The sequence below is a fragment of the Prinia subflava genome, chromosome 8 (genome assembly GCF_021018805.1).
Source record: "Prinia subflava isolate CZ2003 ecotype Zambia chromosome 8, Cam_Psub_1.2, whole genome shotgun sequence".
In the NCBI taxonomy this organism is placed as follows: Eukaryota; Metazoa; Chordata; class Aves; order Passeriformes; family Cisticolidae; genus Prinia; species Prinia subflava.
This window is the reverse complement of record NC_086254.1, coordinates 25,470,068-25,491,734: the sequence shown is the minus strand read 5'-3', so window position 1 is coordinate 25,491,734 and position 21,667 is coordinate 25,470,068. Positions and strand designations below refer to the sequence as shown.

At 38.0% G+C, this 21,667-nt stretch overlaps 1 protein-coding gene across 2 annotated transcripts in view; it reads right to left on the bottom strand.

The window, feature by feature from the left end:
• Nucleotides 1-21,667, bottom strand: part of GNAS (GNAS complex locus) — a 131,714-nt gene that overhangs the window by 57,611 nt on the left and 52,436 nt on the right. The gene's annotated exons all lie outside the window — the stretch shown is intronic.

The following is a 21,667-nucleotide window of genomic DNA, read 5'->3' as shown; positions in this document are numbered from 1 at the left end:
CCTAAATGGTGATTTCCATTGTACACTTCATTAAAATACAAATTTCAGTAGAAAAACAGTTTTCTGAAAAACATTATAGTTGTCATGTTTCTGTGTAAAGACTGAGCATAAAGTTTCCTCTGAAACACCCAGAAAAAAAAAAAATCTTGTGAAATTTGTCAAGGCCTGACAGATTTCAAGAGTTATAACTGTGTATTTATACTTCTAGACTGTGCATGAATTTACTATGGCTGTGCACATGAACTGCAATTTTAGGACACAGGGAATGAGCAAATCTGAAAATGTCTCTTGAAGAGCCAGGCAGGGGCATGGACAGACAGGTAACACAGCACACAACAAAGCAAGGTGCTGACAACTTTGGCTCTAATCCAACAAAGCACTTAAGCACATGTTTAATTTTAAGCACATGAGTAATTCTATCAACTTTAATAGGGGTGCTCATGGTTTAAGTACTGTGATGGATGGGGGCCAGAACACCCAGAACCTTTAAGAATGCTGCATGGTCTATGTTTCATGGAGAAAATACAGTATTCTCCCACTGAACAATTAAGTTATAAAAGCTTTGAAAGCAAAATTTACCATAAGTTGAACCCAGCTATGTTTATGTAAACTTAGAGATGTAACTTCTTCCACAGCCTTTGAAGCTAAAATATGATGGGAGTTCTCATGTACAAGATGTCTACAAATTTTTATTTTCTTCTTTTTCTCTGACAGCTTTGAGTCACCTCTGCCCATCACACTTTGCTTTGAAATAGGGTGATTAGTTAAGTACATCAAAATTTTAGCTACTAGTAACACTTTTAAATGAGATGTTTCTGGTTACAGTTTGCAAACATCAGTACTACAGCCTTTCTTACCTGTCTCATACATGTCCAATTGCAACAGGCTTAACTTCTAATACTTATTTTTGACATCCAAAGCTGTGCACATGCCTCTTCTGTACAGATGTAAGGTGTTGCTAATACGTGTCTTGAAGTAAAATTAGGATTTCTTTGAAGTATTTTATACAGCCATTATTAAGGATGTGAAAAAGAAACAAAACCCCACACCTGCTCTGCAAATTTTGAGCTAGGACAGTGTCTCTAAATCAGAGGTGGCTTACTTGATCTCTAAACCACTCACTAGAAAATTCCTGATCTTGTTTTATCTTAATATGGCTCCACAACATGTGACCAAGTCTCATAAAATAATTTCCTAAGAAAGAGAATGGAGTAATTTGAGAAATCACTTACAAGATTATTTTCTTCTTGTTTGTTTGTTTGAGTCTTTTTTTACTTGTTGGTAAACAAGCAGCAGAAAGAACACAAAACCAAATATCTTTCATGTGGACTATGCAGTCTGAGATATCTGCAGCAAAGGAATTATATACTACTATTATGAGATGGATTTTATGGCAAATGAAGTACACTACCAGGGAACTTAAAACTCCATTAAAAACAATTCAGAGGAAAAATAAAAAAGCTTTGAAACCATGTTACTGCAGAGTTTCCACTTCTTAACCAGAACTCAGTTTATTAAAACAGTGCACCTAGAAACAAATTTTGCAGGGCTACTACAGTTCACATGTTTAATAATAATTTTGACAATTTCTGACTTGAAAAGCTTTGTAAGTTATCACAACAAAGTGTTTTACAGGGTTTTTTTTAATAACAAATGAGTTTATCCTTGACTTCTAGTATTTCTGCTTCACTTGTGCACATCTATCACAGCAGTAGCCTGTGAGCCACAAGCTTGGAATCCTCGTTGAGAAGGGAAAGGTGGCAAAGTGACTGTGTCTGCAAAAGACAGTTCAGAATAACTATGACAGAAGTGAGCTTTTCTCCAAAAAAACCTACAGGAGGTCAAAGCTGCATTTCAGGCAAAAAGCAAAACAAAACCACCACAGACCTGCTTGCAAGAAAAATACATGGCTGAGCTTGTCTCTGAGTGAAATCCTCAGCATCACACACAACACTCAGCTAAGGCTGTCTTTATTTCACATGAATATTTCCAATGCTTTTGCCACATTTTGCACTCTTTAAAACAAGGAATGTGCTTTATCTTGAGAGCTTCAGTGTGTCCTCACAGCTTCCAGCAATCCACTGGTTAATCGGGGCTGTTACTCTACATTCAAACACAGACACACTTCAATTGGTCCAAACTGGAATTCAAAGCAGTTTCTTCTCCATTCAGGGTGGTTTTAAAATATTTTTTCCAGAGTTCTACTTGCTGTTAATTGATCTTCCCTCACCTCTGGCACAAGTGTCAGTGAGCAGGTAATCCTCAACAGAGCAAACCTAAATTAACCAGAATTTAACCATTCAGCTCAGTTACCCCCGATTACAGCTTACAAGGAGCTTCACAGATCAATCCTCAGCCTCACGTTCATAAAGGTTTGTTAATGCCACTGTCACACAACTGTTTATTAATATCTATGTAGTAAGAAGCAAGTATATTATGACGTGAGACAACAAGAATTAAAGCAAGCAAAATTCGGTGTGAGTTAGTTCCACTGAAAGAGCACTTGGATCTGAAAATCAAAACTCCTGCATACAGAGTCTCAAGTAACCTGACTGCACAGCTATTTATTTTGCATCTTCCATACCACTGATTTTACTACTAAAATTTTACTGAGACAAAACCGTGCCAAAGCTCAAAGTGGCACGAGACAGGGGCTGAATGCCCCCCATAGCTGGAGTGCTCAGACCAAAGCAACGCCGCCCTGGGCACCAAACGAGACTGACCACAGGGAATCCAGCAGGGAACATCTTGCACAAGTCTTAGCATCGTTCTAAAAAAAGATTTCAGCAGTAAAAAGCTTGTTGGTCTAAAGCAACACCTGCTTTTTCTTACGAAAGGTCTCCTCCTGTCACTGGTGCCACTGAGCCCTCTGCAGACACCAAAGCTGCCCTAACACCTCCTGGAACATCGCTGGAAGGGAACACAAAACTTTCCCCTGTAGATTAGCACGTTCCAACCCTAAAGCTCTGAGGTACAGTAACATTGGCTTAGTTACAGCAAAGGTCATTCAGATCAAGTTAAGGCTGCCCTCAACGTGAAAGAAAAAGGTAAAGTTTAGATCTGGTAAGTGAACGACCAAAGTATTTCCTACACAGCTCATGGGAAACTTCTGGGATTATTGTTTTAGACAAAGAAGCCAAGGAAGCACAGATCCCCCTGTAAGTTTTAAAACCTGTTTTCTAATGTCTTTGAATCCCCTATTGTTACAAACAATACTTACATCTCTTGAAACTGTAAAATTAGAGGAGGAGGAGTTTTCCATTGCACCTTACTTGTGCAATTGCCAGTGGTTTTGGCTAGTTTCATGTTCTGAAAAAGTTTTTTTCTATTTTAGTCCTCCAAAGTAACAGGAATGAAAGATCACTTCAATAAATTATGATCTTAAGAAAGGCAGTCCCTCAGCCAAATTAAACTTCAAACTCAGCAAAGCTAAATGAAAATTGTAGCTGTTAGCATGCTTTCCTCATGTGCTCTGTAAAGTTCAGTGCATATATGTCAGGTACCCTGACAGACTTAGACAAGCAAAGTTCCTCTCTTAACAGCCCAGAAGTTACACAGAAATTGTTTATAACCAACTTGCCATGCAGAAGAGATGAACCATGCTGAATTTCAAAGCCAGCACTGGAAAAAGGAAGCGTAAGGCAAATGTGCAAAGAATCAAATCTGTGAGTAAAGAAGTTCTCCAAGAGCAACTTGACACCAAAACCGTCAGTCACAAAGGCTACACCACACTGGTAACAAGCCCAAACTCTGATATTTTTGTATTAATTATCCCTGGTGGCCCAGAGATCATGTAGGCAATAGTTGCCTTTAAAGTACCAACACTGGTTTCTATAATTATATTTAATATGATACAAGGTATTTTAATTTCTTTTCCTGTTACAAAAAGTTTTGCACTACCAGAAGTGAGGATGATATAAGAAAATCATTTGTAAGTAAACACCAAATATTACCAGGCAACAACAACAAAAATACCCTCACTTCCTTCCAAGCACAGACACCGTCAGCACCACATTAAACCCATTAGCAAAATTCTTCAACCAGTGTCAGGGAATATTGTTTCAGGCAACAGCATCTACCTGATGTTTTTGCTGGCCTGACTTTAGAAGACACTGTCAACTAAAAGACACCAAAAATACCTATTTTTTTTCTAGACATCTAGGGCTCTATTTACAGAAAAGCTGGAGTCAATTTATTGAGAGAAACACAAGTTTCTGTACTGCTGCTTCTGAAATAATTTTGTTTTGGATTAAGTTAGGGAAAAAAATATCTTCCTTCAATAAAAGGTGCTACAGAAATGAATCTGAAAACACAATATACAGTTCCCATACCTGGATACTGTACTTCCCATTATGCCCACTCATTAAAATGTCTTTCAGGCCACACTCTACCACAGTCCTGGACTTCCAGGGAACTCACCTTTAGTACCAGGGGAGTTTATTTAACCAGGAAGGTCGAAATTAGAACCAGAATGGTTCATGGATGTTTTGGACAAACAAATTCTGGATCCAAACTAGAGCTTTCCCTAATGCAATATGAAATAAATGGAAAAATTCCAAATAGCTCTTACTAAACAGTCTGGGAGCCACAATGTGAAGAAACTTCCACTTTACTGTATTTAACATCTACATATATTTGAACTCAACCTGTAAGAAGAATGACCTTTTACTGAGCTTAAAATTGGATATTAATTATACCTGAATAAGCACATTTATTTTCATTTCCCCTGATAAAAGGGAAGTTATATTGCTGTAATTTAAGTCAAACTGTGACAATGGCACAATTATCATGTCCTGGCCCTGACCTGACATTTCTAAATGATAACGAAAAAGTAAAAGACACAGTTCATGCTGACAGTATATAATGAATGAGAATGTTAGGCCAGAAGTTATGTCAGAAATTACTTGCTGATACTTAGCCATCAGTTAGAATATACAGCACCTCATCACAATTGTCCAATTACTTTTACAAATATGGTCCTTTAAATACAAATAATATTGTTTGAATGAGAAACCTACACACAGCTGAAGAAAACAATCTCAAGAGCCTGTGTATAACACTGCAAATTATTTAAACATTATTGCTTGGGCACAATTATTGATCCAACCAGCAGCTACACCTTGGGTTCAACAAAGCCACAGTAAAAGTTCTGAGAAGTTGGATATACCTTGGTTCTACCTGAATCTGAGTGACCTCAGTGGCACCCAGCCAATGCAGAGCTATTAAAGCAGGCAAAACAACTGTTTCACTGGATTTGCATTCTATTTGAAACAAAGGAAAACTTGAAACTTCAAAAGGAAAATGAGGATTTTTTAGCTTATTCAAGTATAATGGGCTTTTTTAAAGAAACAGACAAACATACTCAACATGACTTCAAAACTTATTACGAATTTCACTTCATGGAGTTCCTGAAGTGGCAGTGGCTGCACATGAAGAGGAATCACAGTGAATCTCTTATACTTCTTCCCTATTCCTCCCCAAGTGCCATTTCTGACACATAATAATGGACTGCACAAACCACTGGTCTAAACTAGTGTTGCACTGATTCTTAGAAATTCTCTTCCTAGAAGTTTCAGCAGACCAGATGCCACTATGCTACAGAAAATGTGTGCTTAGTACCACAGATTTGATTAAAGGAATTTGGTGAATCATCAGTATCTACAACATTCTAAAATATATTATTTATGAGATACATAAAACAGACTACATGAAACATTCTTTTCATTTAAATAAGTGAAGCTGCCTCTTAGCCATGGGCTAAGAAAATACTTTCCAGCTACTGGAAGGAGAAAGGGGAGAACGGACCCTCACTGCCATACAAGAGGGCCAAGGCTCTCCTTCCAAATGTTTACTTATAGGATTGAAAAACTTCTTTCTCTGTGTAAAGTTTCACAGGAAGATAAACCAAGTTTATTCCCACCAGCTACAAGAGTGTATTTTCAACACATGCAAACAATATGCAGACATGCCCTATGAATTTACTTCCTAGAAATCAGATAACCACACCAACGCACCTACAGCACAATGATATTCACTGGCACCTCCTCCTGCACTTTTGTGCAGGAATTAAGAGGGACCTGTCAGGAGTTTGGACTTACAGAACACAAAACAACCAATGGCACATGCTGCGTGTTCCAAACATGTTTATGAAATGTTTAAGTTATGTTAGTAGGTTATGTTAGTATGTTATAAGTTATTTTAGTAGGTTATGAACAGTGGGTGTTGGCAGAAACAGGCTACATTGCTCTAAAAATATTAATGTAAACCTAGCCATAAACATTTTTATGAGTGAGTTTCGCACTGACTTGAGCTAGTCAATCCTTTCCTAAGGGGTAGATTAAGTATTAAAGTACATCCAAGGTGTGGCATGGTATCAGTTTACCCTCAGTGGCAGTTAAACTTACACAATTAGAGAAAATTCTACAGCAGCTTCATCATTTGAAACCAGAAGCCTGTGACACTGCTGAATTCTACCAAGTGATTGTGAGGGAAGAAATCCCGGTGGACAACTTACAGCCTGAGCTGTGTAACTACAGATCAAGTCACTAGAGGGGAAAAAGAAATAAACCATTTTTACATTACGTGATAATTATGAAATCCACAAGGTACAAAGGTAGTGCAAGTGTTCTGTCTTAAGCATTGTGCCTCAAGAGTATTTCAAATATTTGTCTGACCTAGCTCTGCATTTATCCTTTCTGCATTAGCTGTCAATAAAAAAAAAAAGGGAGGGAAGAGAAGAAGTATCTGGGTGATAATTTCACCGTAGGCAATCAACATTCATATCCAGCATTAATATTCAGGAAATGCCCCAAGTCTCAATCATTAATGATTAAGTATCACCACACCCTGGAATATTTTACTACATATCTGTATCGACATCATGAGATCCAAACTTCAAACATAATTGCTTGCCATTTTAAGGATCTTCTTGGAATTCAGGAACACTCACTAAATCTGTAAAAACTCCTGTGCAACAAACAACTGAATTTAAAAAGCTGTAGTCTCAACTTCCAACACACTTCAGCAGTCTGAGGAAACTTCAGGACATTTTAAATAAAAACAACCATTTTCTGGGAGACAGAATTTAGGAAATTCAAACCTTAGACTAAGACTGACGACTTCTGTTTAATAAGAAATAATGCTTAACACTTTGTAATTTCACCTCACGCTATCACAGATCTATAACACAATTGCCAGCTGCACCCCTGAGCTTACACAGCCCAGCTCTGGGTGAACATTCAGAACTGGAAATGGTTCTGGGGATCAGAACCACCCTGGACACCCAACAGGGCACAGGAGTTGTGTGTTCCAGAGAAGCAGAGATGGCCATGGTTAAATGTTCAGCACCTTTTGCAGAATTGTTACTTTTAAAGACACTGATGAAAAATCTGAAATAAGTCATGTGTTTACTTTCATTTTGCAAAATGAGCATTTATTTTTGTGACAAAGATGTTCTCCCCAAAGTAATTGGGTGTCCCATTTTGTTGAAAGATGGATAAAAAGAGAAAAGCAACAAGGAAACTGTATTATCAAATCAGATGACACATTTGCTTGAAAACCTAAAGTTTAAGGCACTGAGGCCACACTGAGTATCACTGCATATACAGCTACTTACAAAGGGCTAATGTACAATATGCAGCAGTTAATTGTCATAGATAACTATAGTTAGAGTTCAATAAATTGGTAGAAGGATTATAGTGCAGTTTTATTACTACCTCCAACACTTTTACTGATGTGCTTATTACTTTTTTTATAGCGTGCTGCTCTTGAGCAACCAGTTTATAATATTTACCCTTTTAAAACTAGATATACAGAGAATACATAGATATATATAAAAGGGCAACTAAGTTTACATGGCAATACTGGTGTAGCAACTAACACATCACACACATATATATACACATATAGTAATTACCCACATCTTGCATGGAGAAACCTACTTACAAGCCTAGAGGCAAGAGGCAGCTGCCAAAATCCATGTATTTTATGCATTACAAAAAAAGCATAAACTAGGACTGGTCTTCTCTTACAAGATGAGGATAAAAATATCACCACTACAAACAGTTTTGTATATGCATCACACACAGACAGACACATCGACTATTTTTCTATCTCTAAATTACCTCTATTAGCTGCAGAATGACAAAAATTTTAGTCCAACACAAATAACCCTTAGAAGTTGAACGTGGTAAAAATACTATGTAACACTGGGATGTTTTTTCATTTGTGTTTTAACCATTTCGTCTGTGTTTTAACCATTTGCAAGTATAGTTCTTTTGTAAGCCTTCCTTAATTCAATTTATCCTTAAACCTAGAATGATCTAGTGTTGTTTCTAGCCCTCACATTCAAAGCAACAACCAGCTGACTTAAATTCACTGTAACTGGAGAATAATTCACCACCCCTCACACAGAGCAAAACCCAGCTCCTCTCAGGCACCACTCCTTTGGGTCTGTGATTCAGATGAACACAGACTGATCCAAAATGTTCTTTTAGCAGCAGCTCCAAGCACCACTCTACCCATAAAACACCTTCCCCTCTGTGGAAGCACGAGCACAGGAAGCCACCTTGCTAAGATAAGCTGTGGATTTGCACTGAGCCTGCATTTTTGGGGTTTATCTGCATCACACAGCAAACGCCTCCTAAATAATCCTGCCTCGTTTTTTCATTTTATCCTGAGTAGTGTCAAAACAGCCATGTGGAGATGCAGTGTGTAACCACAGGCTGAACACAAAGCGTGTAAAAATGTGTGTAAAAAGCCTCACTGGAGCATGTCCAACACGTGGATCTGTGTGCCACAGACACGGAGGGTGCAGCTCACAACACATCCTACTTTGTGTATAAATTGACACATCCCCGTTTCTGACACATTTGCAGCACATCCCTTCTTTACTATCCTCTCACAAATGGAATAAGTATTTCCTAAGACCATCACACTCATGAAAAAATGAGTGGGAAGGAAAAGATTGACTGGGGCCAACAGTGCTCTAGACCACAACTTGTAGGACAGCCCAGTTCTCTGGTGTCTGTTCATGGCACACAACGTGGTAATTCCAGGCAGACTGTGACCAAAGTGAGTGTGCACAGTGTCAGAACCTGCTGTAAAAAACCTCACTTTCAAATTAAAACTGCTTTTTAGGAGTTAGTTAAAGGATTTAAAATTACCTTTATATACAGGCGGTCATTGGTAATGATGTCCTAAATTAAAAAGCACTTAAATTACGGCAATTTAAAATCAGATACTTTCTAACTTGAGTGTACTCTCAATAATGTTGCTTTGGTCAGTCTACTTGAAACACAGAATTTTCCTTTTGAATAACCTAAAACCAGAATAATTTTCTCCAATCAGCTTTCACTTCCCTTATGATCTCCCTTGCTATGGTAGTTTATTTGTGTCTCAGATCACATTTTGCACAGGGGACAGAATATAGAAAGAAGTTCTATTTATTGCCTTATAAGCATTACAGCATTATCAAGTAATAAAGGACCTATACACAATCTTTCATACTTCTAGTTTGGAAGGTCCTGCAGGTGATAAATATTTTAATGAAACTCAAGACACTGCAGGTGCATCTGCATGAAATAAATAGAGAAAGAAATAGAAATAAATATGTATCAGCAAACACACAAAGAAAAGTATTCTCAAACCCTCCAGATAATCTGCAGTCCAACTAGAAATATGAGAAGCCAATATAGGTCAGAGAAAGAAATAATATACTAAACTTCTTCACTCTTGGGATTAAATCCTGCCCTCTGCTCTAAGAAGCATAAACATAATTGTGCATCGCTCACTAAAACGAAAAAAAATAGTCTTTATTTAATAATCTTACGATTGCTTGATTAGTGCTTGGAAAACAAAAAGCACTACTTAAGTGCTAAATATTATTAGCTTTTTCAGAACATCAGCTCCAAACATGCCACTCCCCATTTCCTTCCCTCGTAACTCCCTTCATTCATGTCATCAGAAGGCATCTTATTTTCAGCAACAACTACTCACCTTTTTTTTTAATGCTGCTGGATGTGGATGTACTGTTGAGGTTGCTTGGCAACCAGTGAGACATATCAGGAGGAGAGATAAGGTCCAGAATGAATGGAATTAAAGAGAACTATATTTGGTTTTGTTAGGAGACACTAATGCACTCAAACTATACTGATTTGAATTACCCACACTAAGGTGAAATTTTGCTGTTTCTTTCTAAAGAAGAAACAGAGATCCATAATTACAGAGTAGGATTAATAAAGCCAGCCACCTCCTCAGCCACATACATGTCTCCATCTACAGAACAGACCTCAAAACCAGAGCTTTGACCTGGGCAAGCAGTTTGGAACAGCATGGAACAGTCACAAAACAGATATTTGGTGAGTATTTTGAAAAATTTTAGGCCACAGAGGATAGTTGAAGACTCCAGTTTGCCTTTCAGTGTATCACAAGCCACTGTGCATCTCCATCTGCTTTAGTGTTGAGATGAACTTTCAAATAAAACAATTATTTCTGAAGGTCACAATTTGAAATCAGGTAATATTGAGCACCCAGGACACCTGCAAGCACAGAGAACTGCTTACAAAAAGTCTGCTCCAATGATCCAAGGAGGTCAAAAAAGCCTTGTGCAGGAGAAGATGGAAACAAGCCCAGCAGTCACTATTGGAAGAGTTTCTTATCTCAAGCTCCTCAACTAACTTTATCTGCATCACTCGAGTAAGAATCAACCAGTCTGGCCCAAAAGAGGATCTTCTGACATCACCTCAGACCCTGCAAGGGCTTTGATGCTTCAGGAGGAAGTGAAAACTGTGACAAAAGAAGCAGCAAAATTATTTTAAGGGAAAAAACCAAAACCAAAAGTCAACCCCCACGCTTCCCCATCTCTCTGATACCTGTGGGCAGACACAGGGCTGAGAGGTTTCAAGGCTTCAAACCCCAACACAGAACTGCAAATCCATCATAATGTTCAGGGTAGGAAAAGGAAGAATTTGCAGTGTGTGCATCAGACTTTCTGCTCCCAAAGCCACAGAGGGCACCCTGAGCACACACACCTCTGTCAGCAACGCTGGATCTTCAGGTGGATTCAAATATTCTTTAAAAAGAAACCTCTACCTCCCTAAGACTGCCTAAAAGATGCTTCCTCTTTCCCAACAAATTATTTCAAATGAAATATCTCAAATGCTAAGGAAGTCAGTCTCATGCCTGCCCTCGTTTTCAGGCATCCTTCTCACACAGCACCACCCCTCTACAGCCATGGAATCCCCTCTGGACACCCCTCCTCTGTCCCTGGGACAACTCCTGTGCCTTCCTTTGAAGTCCTTCCCAATAATTCCACATCCCCCATTAAGTGAAGACACCAGCATGGGATATACTACTTTAGCAACAGTCTTATCAGATTTGGAAGTCTCCTTTATCACTTATGTTTCACTTTCCCTTTTTTTAGTCATCCAAGCCTGCATTTGTCTTTTTGCCACAAAAACATCCCAAACCATACTAAGGTAATTTAACTAATTGACTTTCAAGTCCTTTTCCAATTTTACAGATACAATCTAAACTCTGACTCCTGCGGGACTCTCTCACGTTCAGCTGCATTAAAACAAATTTCTGAAGTACAACTTATCAGATCACTCCTCCCAGTAATGATTATAAATAAGTTATATAAATTGGTGTTTCCCATATTTTCTCACAGGATATCCTCTGGGATTTTTCTTCATTGTTGATTGAAAATACCCATATTCTATTTCCATAACAATATCACAGAATCACACAGAGATGATCCCAATATTTTTCCCCTTAACAGGCACTGAACTTCCTTTTCTGTTTGCAGCATTATCCAGGATGGAAACATTCTTTCTTCGGGTAAGGAAAAAATATATAGAACATTCCTACTTTCTCTATCTAACTGTGTATAACTTTACCTTCTGCATTCAGTTAGGAAAACAAAAATCTGTGCCCACACAGTATTATTAAAAATTAAGTGGAAAAATATTCCTGTTTTCTTATTGTCTGAAATTATTATCAAAATGGAACCTCTGAATTTCAGTTAAGAAAACAGAGGCCTTGGTTGACTCCAGTTAATCTCAGAAAAAAATAAATTTTAAAAATTTATTCAGTATGAATAAAACTGTGAGGAAGAAGTCAGACATTATGCTGCCTACATGATTTCAAAGTGTTTCTTCCAACTCCCTACGACTGCACAGAATACAGAAATGTTTTACTAAACTCGATCTTTTTCACTTATTTCTTGCCCTGTATTTTACAGTGTCAAAAAGATACTTAGGTAACAGAACACTCCCAAGTTCTTCGGTAATAAACATAAGGAAAGTAAACATTTGATTGCATAAGATACAATTACATAAAGTGAAGATTGTCCAATTAAGTGAAAGCAAAACACAGAGGCAGCACGAAGCATCCCAAGTTCCCAAGGGTTGGGGGAAATTAAGAGTGACACAGTTCCAGCTCAAAAAACTAACAGGCAAAACAGTTACATTTCAGATTTTCAAATGTCCTGTGTGTAAACTGCAGAGCATATTTTTATCTACAATGTTCAGCAGAAGCAGAACGTGTTCCTATGAGTAACTACTTCGAAACAACATCAATCATTTTGACATAGCAAAATTAAAAGGCTGCATCCAATTTCCAGGCATCTATTTTAGAGTGCATCAAAATCTAGAACTGAAAATCAGTACCTTCCCACAACAGAAATTTAATAACAAAAAAATACCCCACACAACCCCATTAAAGCAAATCTTCTAGAAAGTTGTATAACAAACCTGCTGCAGAAGACATTGAGACAAAATACTAGGAAACTTGATTTTTTACTGCCACTGAGCTCTTTGACTGTTTTGTCAAAGATTTGGAAGTGTAGAAAGTGCTGCTGTGCCTGAGCTGCACATGGGCTTGGGCTTTGTGTGGGAGAGTGGGACTGAGTGATCCCAGCTTTCCTGAAAACCCCCAGTGCTTCACTGAGCCCTTCCTCTTTCAGTTTTCTTTCTCTTTTAAATGAAAAATAATTTTCCTAGGTTTTGCATTGTGCTTATAGCTTTTTTCCACGATAAATGCAGTGCTGTGATTATACTCTAATTTCAGAAAATATTCAATAAAATCATTTCAGTAAATGGCTTTGTCCTTAGGATTACCATATTTTGCTTATTAAAAATAAAAAGTTGTTACAACTCTTAAGTTTTCATATTTATCTGAAGTAGTCCTAACCTGCTAAAAACAGCAAAAAAATATGCAAAGCTATGCCAGTCACTACTGTGCAATTAAATTAAAATTCATGAAACCAACTAGTTTAATTTTTCCATAATGCCACATTAAACCAAATTTACCTAGCCTATTTTAATTTAAATTATCAGGGTTAAAACAGGCATTACACATAGTTCTCTGAGCTTAACGTGCTAAGTGTCCGACTACACATTTTTATCTATATTCAAAAAGAAAAAAAGAAAGAAATTAAAAACCAAGCAAGATTGAAGCAATGCATTCTTTGTTACTACAAACTTAAAGAAGAAATTTACTTCACAAACACATTTCCTTGCAACATTTTCTAATTAATATGAACAGTTATATTACATAGATAATTGTACTGTCCAAACAGAATAAAAATGTCTTAACTTGAAGGGAACCAAAGCGTTTCTATGCACGCAGACCTCCAGACAAGGAGGGAGTGTTAAAATCCCAGTAAATCCCCAGCAAGCTGGGAAGGTGCCACTCAAGGCTCAATGCAGCATCTCCTGGGACTCCAGCAAAGCCCAGAAGGAAACCCTGCACACCTCTGCTGCTCCATTAGCTCACCCAGCACTCCTGGGAGGCTGCAAGGGTGCAGCTGGGAGAGATAATTATTTTCTAGTGCCTTAACTAGAAAGACAAGTGAACACAATGAGTTATTCAATAGCCCTGTGGAGAATACAGCCTGCAACAGGTAGCTGGGAGAGAAGGTCACAGGCTTTCCTGTACCTCTGGAACAGCAACATCTCGAAATAAAACATCTCAGTGAGATTTTCCACTACTACATTTTTCAAAAAGTGGATGCTTCTGTCTCTCAGCTGTCAAAAACACCCCTCAATGCATTGCTGTTCCTAAGCAAGCTCAGTTGTAAATACATAATTCTAATTACCTGCATGTTTTCATTACAGTTGTAGAAATAACCATCAAGAGCTGCTGCAGCTACACTTGCACTGTATCCTAAATGCTTGGATTTACTATTAACTCAAGGTTCAACTGTTAAAGTAAAATGTAAGGCATGTTATTTTTAACATCAAGATTCAAGTTATACTAAAAAAAAAACCCTCATCAGTGGAAATTCCTTCATTTCAACTTGAGAGCTCTGAATGACCAAGCTTTAGATGAGTAATTTCTGTATCTCAGCTCTCCATCAGAGATGGGACCTGGGTAACCCTAATACACAAATACATGATATATCTAAAAATAAAGATAGAGATAACTCTGCCTGCTGGATTATACTTCAAAGCCTCAGCTCTGCCTGCCTTGATCTGAGACGCTGGGGAAGGATGTTCACAAAACTGGAACAAGAGCAATGTTTTCACTTTTTAGAAAAATGCCTCAAAAGCCCCCAAATCTGCTCCCCCAGCCCAGGAGAACAACAGGAGCTCACACCCTAAGAAACAGGAACAAGAAATCCCAGTCATATTTAGATTGCTAGAAGGAGCAGGGAAAGGCACAGCTTTTATTAATAATTAATTTTATCTTATGGGACAAAACCACCAGGTTTAAACATAATGAAATTGAAAAAAAAAAATTCCCAGCTGGAATGACTGGCTGAAAAGATAAAATGCAAATAGATCATGAAGTAAGGGGAATCTTCAGCGTTTGCAGTGATGTGAACTAATAGTTTTAATATCAAAAAGGTAACTGTGATAAGTTTGAGATGATAAGGAGCACTCCTCACATATATAAACTAGTTCAAGCGTCCATCTGGAAAAATTAGTAAAAATGGGGTTTTTTTAAAAAAATCAGAGTACTGCCCAGTCTGTCTATCCAAAATACATAGGGAATAAGAAACACAGTTAGATACTACAGAAGAAAATTCTTCATGTAGTGCTGATTCTGTAGCACTGCCTAGAGAAAAGGTAATCACTCTGCACCATCTAATTATTAAGAAAAGCTGGTGAAAACCTGAAAAACCCAGTGAAATTTTTCAGAAAGGACACAGAAGTGTGGAATATAGACACACACTTAATATTCTCCATAGAGAACTATATTTTTGAAGTTATCTGAAGTTTTTTGCAGTACTTAAAATAGTTCGTGATTTATTAAATAACAAGTTAAATAGAACACGATACATTGGTTTATACTACTAGATGTTTGCTTAAGATAAGAAAATGAAGAAAAACACACCACTTCCACTGTAACTCATGAATGTGGAAACTAAAAATATTTCAAAACAAAAATCTGGAGTGAAGTGAGGAAGAGTAAGACTTTTTTAAGCTGATTTTTTTTAAGTCTCCCTTTATCTCAGATTCTGCTGTGCAGCCAAACTTGAAGAAGCGTTGCTTTTGCTGCAAACTTAATTTCCAGAAATGAAAATCAGAGGAGACAGAGTAAGTTACAGAACCCAGACTTCACTCACTCAGTTACCCACTGAATGGTTTATTTTCTGTTTGGGAAAATAAAAGGAAACTTGCACATTTGTTTGATTTTACCAAAACTAATGAGTAAAATCCCACATCTACCATCAAAAGTCAAACCCCTCACAGAGCCATTCACAATGTTTTCCACATAGTTAAGCCTTAAGCTCTCTTCTGTCTCTCTCTTTTGCTTCTCAGATTACATCACTCGTGCTTATTCCGCTATTCATAGTTATTGCTCTCCAAGCTCTCTACAACTATAAAGCTTTCTCCTAGGTTGATAGCTGCATACTTAAAAAGCTTTTGTGAAATTTAAACCTCAAAACAAATAGAACTACTGCCATATTTTTGGCCGGTCCCTTCACATGCCAAATCATGTCTGCAACATACGCAAACTTAGCTCGAGGGATGAGTTTGCTACTGGGTTTTTTTGTTGCTGGGTTTCTTTTTCAGAAAACTGAAATATTTAACTGAAAGCACAAATGTCACATTGCAAGCCAGGAAAAGTAATTCAAAGGACAGAGAGTTCTCAACATGTAACAACATTGAATTGGTAGTTTAAATACTGCTTTGCTAGGAGAATTCAGCATTTCCCAACCAGTAAATGCAGATAAAGATGCATGTTCTGCTCTGAGCAATACCATGTTTCCCATGAAAATAAAGAAATTAAGTTCAATTTATATTTTCCTTCTTTTACCTCCATGAAAACAAAGCACAATGTAAAAATGCAAGTCAATGCTTTCTTTGAACACTGTGCTGTCATCTCTCCACTGATGGTTAACCTGAGCCTACCAGGAGCATTTAAAGCAGATAAAACTGAAACAGCTTTTTAAACTTCTGGATTCCTTTACGTGCTACTTTTCTGTAACATTTCAGGAACCTAAACAACATGATTTTTCAACCTGAAAAAAAAATTCACTTCACTTGCATATGGAAATATTGTAACGGCTTGACTTCAAAAAGCCTCTAAGCAAGGTGAAGGAGTTATTCCAGTGACTATTTGAATTTTCAGTGCCACAGTATGTTAATAATCCTTGCCAAATGAGGCCCAGCATAGGTATTACAAACAATCACAATTTTCTGGAAACTCATTTTACAGCATTTAAGAATCACACCTGAGTAGCAGATCTAAATTGCAAAGCATTTGCACAAGTTCTTCATGGACAATGTCTCATATCTTCAGGCAAGATCCCATAAGAAACTTGAAAAAAACCAGCCCAAACTGAGAAGGTTTTTTCCTTTTACTCTGCCCTAGAACAGAATTTTTGCCCTTGTAGAAATAAAAGTATTTTCAAAGGAAAGATTATTTCAAGCACATAAAAACTCTCATAAACATTCTAACAATTAAGGAATTGCTTGGTTGCATAGGTGGTTTAACATCGCCAGGTGTTACCTCCCATTTCTTTCAAGTTGATGGAAGTTATATTTAACTTGTACAAACATTTTGCATAAACTTTTATGAGCTATATGCAGTAGTCAGTTCCTTTTCACAGTATTTATTAGCTGTTGGCACATCTTTATCTTTTGACAAAATTCAACTGCACAACTGTGTCAGCTCTCAGGACAAGACCTAAAACTGAGCGAAACACAAACCCTGCTCCCCTCTTTGCCCACACCTCCACTTTACATTCTACAGCACAAATTTTCATCAAACACCATCACCAGTTGTTCAGATGGAATTGAACAGACGTGTACACACAAATTTTCCAGCACCTCACTGGTGTCCTGGAACAGGAGCTGAGAAAAAAAACCCCAAAGTTTGTGCCTCAAAGCTGCAGAAGTCTCTCAACAGATACTGTGATACAAAGAAAGAAAGAAAGGGGAGAGGGGAATCACACACTCCAAGCCTCCCCCACTCCAATTTTCAATTTTACTCAAACACCAGGAAAAAATTACTTTTGTTGCCAGTCAAGTAGAACACAACAAAGTCAGTTTGTTTCTTGGCAAGGAACTGAAGTGACCATCCTGAAAACATGGGACTGGTACACAAATGTAAAGGAACTATAAAAACAGAGCAATCATATTCGTGTATACAAGCCAATATTAGCCATTAGGCGGGAATTCATTACTTTGGAAGACTCAGTTATAAATAATTTTCCCTTGCTCATAACATTAACTTCTCTTCCATAAAATCACATGGCTAAAAAAGACCAAAGTTAGAAAAAACCCCACAGTATCAGACAACTGAAAAGTTGCTGAACCAGAAGTTGGTTCATTTACAAGAGAGCCTGACATTGACTAAAGTGATTAGATAATATTATTTACTGCTTTATGTGACATACTGGTGGTAATGGATGTATTAAGAGAAGATTAGAAACCATCAATGACTACTTTTCCTTACTCACAAACTCCTAAATCTTGGTGAGAAAAGAGAAAATGTTCGAAATCTCTAAGAGAGTGATGTGGCTTTCTTTGCTTTCCCACTAAGAGAAAAAAAATTTAAAAGTACAAGAGAAATGCAAATATATTTGCCATCTAAGTCTTGAAAACAAAGCTATTCAGCTCTGCTTATGCCATCAACACTACCAGATTTAATAAATACACAAACTCCTATTCAGCACTTCAACATGATAGTTCAAGAAAGTGCCAACATTTTACATCATCATTTGGGAAACTGAGGCTGAAAAGCATTACCTGAAATTTCCTGTAACCTCAAGACTTCCTAAATCCTAAACACTATCAAAACTTAATAATCCTAAAGGCATATTCTCCTTATTTGTCAATCTTTGTAGTGAATTTCGTAATTCACATTTCAACCATTTATTTCTATTTAAATATTTCTGCTTGTCCCAGTTTTTCCCATGACACTTCAAAACTGTCTCTTGCTCCTGCCAATTATTCCTCGCTTTCTAAAATTGTGCATGACAATGACCCTCTCCTTAAAGTCTGTCAGCCAAAGCCACAGTGATCACAGAGGGAAAAGATGACTTAAAGAAATCAGAAGTAAGTGAAAGGCCATGTTTTAAGAAGCAAAAAACCCCAGCCTCTAGACAGCACAAAAAGGAGTTTTTCCTTTCCTCTTCAACCTGAGCTACACATTTAATTCTTCCAATTATATTCCTTACTCCTCCTATCCTTCCTTTTCCATTTTTCATCCTTTCCAGCTCACAAAGATTGACATCTCAACTTCTGCACAGTCAAAAAGAGAAGGTTTTGGCTCCACCTTATCAGTGGATGTTCACAAAATACTGTTTGCAGCAGCAGATACCCACTCCTCTGGAACTGCCTCATGAAAAAGCAGTTGAAATGTTGAGGAGGGAGGGAGGGAAGGAAAGGAAGGGAAGTTGCAGGCTTCCTGCTATTAAAAGCCAAATTTAAACCCTTTCTACATCAAAAGGGCCTCTGTTGTTGGCAGTAATGCAACGAGTAGAAAATTTGGTTGATATGGCTTCATTATGCTTAGAAGGCAGCTCTCCCATGTTAAATGGAAAAATTTTTCATGGAATTGCTGCAGAAGATGTCAGATGATGGCACAGCCTCCTGAAGCCCTTCTGCAAGAGCAGAAAGCGGGCTAAGCCCTTTCAAAAAAACCCCCTGCAGAAAACCCTGTGCTGTAGAACACGCCTTGCTCCTGCAGTACTCTACTCCCCTTACCAAAGCCACAACACTCTTACATCCCACACACCACCTTCACTACAGCAACAGAAAAAATCATTACAAATTCTGTCCCTAATTCAACTACAGATTATAAAAGGAACACTGAAAAAAATAGTCTTTACTGTAGTTAACTTGCCTACAACTTTAACCACCATCACATTAATCTTAGCTTTAACTGTTCAGCACATTAATTACCTGGAGCACTTGATTCCATCCAGTTCCTCAAATAATTAATTAGCTAAAGGGATTGAGAATTGGAGTCCCGGAGGAAATTCTAGTTTTGAAGAACTACACAGATTTCATCTTGCTAAATGCTTCAACAATTCACCGAAAGGCACATGACAATGTCAACTATTGGGGCCAGAATCCTAAAATCAAACCAAATAAAATCCCCTCACACTCACTGAAGTGAGCATTTTTAGCACTGGATATCCTGTTTAGTCACCAGAAAGAAGAGTAACACTAAATAAAAACTTTTGATTGCCTCGTTCATACATTTTTCCAAATTGCTATCCTCTCTCTGCTTCAAACATCCATTGTCAAACAGCAACCAAACCAAAGGCAAACAATTCTAAGACAGGAGTTTAAAGTGGACTTCTTTCAAAGCACAAGAATAAGCTGCACCAACAGAAATAATTCAAATCCACTTACATACAAGTACACTAAAATTAAAGAAAAGTCTCCTCATCTGCAGCATATTACTGTTTTCACCACTTCCCTCCTGCTATTCATCACTTCAGCTGTGGTGTTGTATGCAAACATGTTTATGTTCCAGAGTAACTGATCAGGACGTGAAGAGAAGTAATGCCCTGATCTTCCTACCCTTCCAAAAAACCTCCCTGCTATTTCTCTCATTAGCTGAATCCCACATCATTCTTCCACAAGGTAAGTAGGGCAGAAAGGGAATGAATCAGGCAAAAAAGGGTAATGGAAATCGAGACAACATAGAGAGCAGTTAGTTATTTGGAAGAAAATGCAAGTTATTTAAGGACAGATGTGCAACTTGCAAGAATTTCAAAACACTGAAAAACAGCCTTTTCCCTGCTGTAAAGTGTATGTTATGATCTACTGATTATTTTTGGCAGCAGAACCCTAAAAATTATGCGTTACAACTTACTCCTTGTACACTTTAAATATACCACGCTCCTGTATTGGATTTTTATGCTCCTCAGAGTTCCAACACGCATTAGCCACCAAAGGAAAAGCACAAGGGATGAAAAGCCCTGGGTGGAGAGCCCAGAGCTCCCGAGCCCAGGCAGCTCCCCTGCAATTCCTGCGTGGCTCCTGCTCCGGGCTGTGCCCTGTGATTGGCAGCAGGGCTGTGCTGGCACAGCGCTGCCCCAGAATCCAAATCCCTCCTAGGAGAAGGCAGAAGCCAGCAGAACCTCCTGAGGCCACATTTGCCATGTTGCCCTGGATTCCAGCTGCAAATTCAGCTCTGCCCAAACCTCCAGTGCAAAGTGAGACGCTCGAGGAAGCCCCTGCTGCTGTAAATCCCAGTGTGTCCCAGTCCCTCACCAGTTCTGCACAGGGCTCTGGGCTCCCAGCTGCACACAGATTTGGGTGTGCAGCTTGCAGGGCTGAGGTTACCTACCCACACCATGCACCATCCATTGCACAGCATCATTACCCCTTTAACAGCATCCATGTGCTTAAAAACTTGGAAAAATGTGTTGCTTAAAGGGATTGATACTTTCAAAGGTACCAGGGATCCACTTCCATTTATGAACTTTTTACTCAGCACTCAATATTGAGACCTACTCAACCAAGTCAACTCATGCAAGTCTTTTAAGTCACATAAGTTTTTTTAAGAGGTCTCTGCAGCAGCCCAGATGACAGAGACAGCTCAGCAGAAACTGGATGCAGGACTAGGCACTTATGAAAAAGTCATTTTGGAAATAGAAAATATTCCTTATGAGGAGGAGCTCAAAACACGTAGCACACAACGTATTTACTATGAATCAGTCTGAACTTTCATCCAAAAGACTGTGTACCTTATCCTGAACTATCATTTGCTGATTAGGAAGAAGTACTGTCCAGACTCCTTGGCTAAACTTTTAGTTCAGATAGTCTTATTAAAGAATTGACTACTGGAATACTAATGAAAGCTTAACCTTCCCAAAAAGGTAGGATTCACAAAATAGATGATACCACTAAAAGCTGGCAGTACAAAACTGTTACATTTGAAAACAAGCAAGACAAAACCAGTAATACAATCTAAAAAAAAAAAAAGCACAGAAAATAAGCTTTGAAATTTAACACTTTGATTCAATTAGTATTAATTTAGAAGCCTTTGCTATATACACACACAGAATTGCAAGCATAAATTAACATGCGGAAGAATCTCCTCCTACTCTTCAGCAAAGTTAGTCAAAAAGTTAGCAAACATGAATCTTTCTCAGACAACAAAATATCCATTTGCCCTATCTTAATGCCATTCTCCTCTTCACAACTGCCAAATAACACATATTAGATGCAAAAAATAAAAGCTCTTAGAAAGA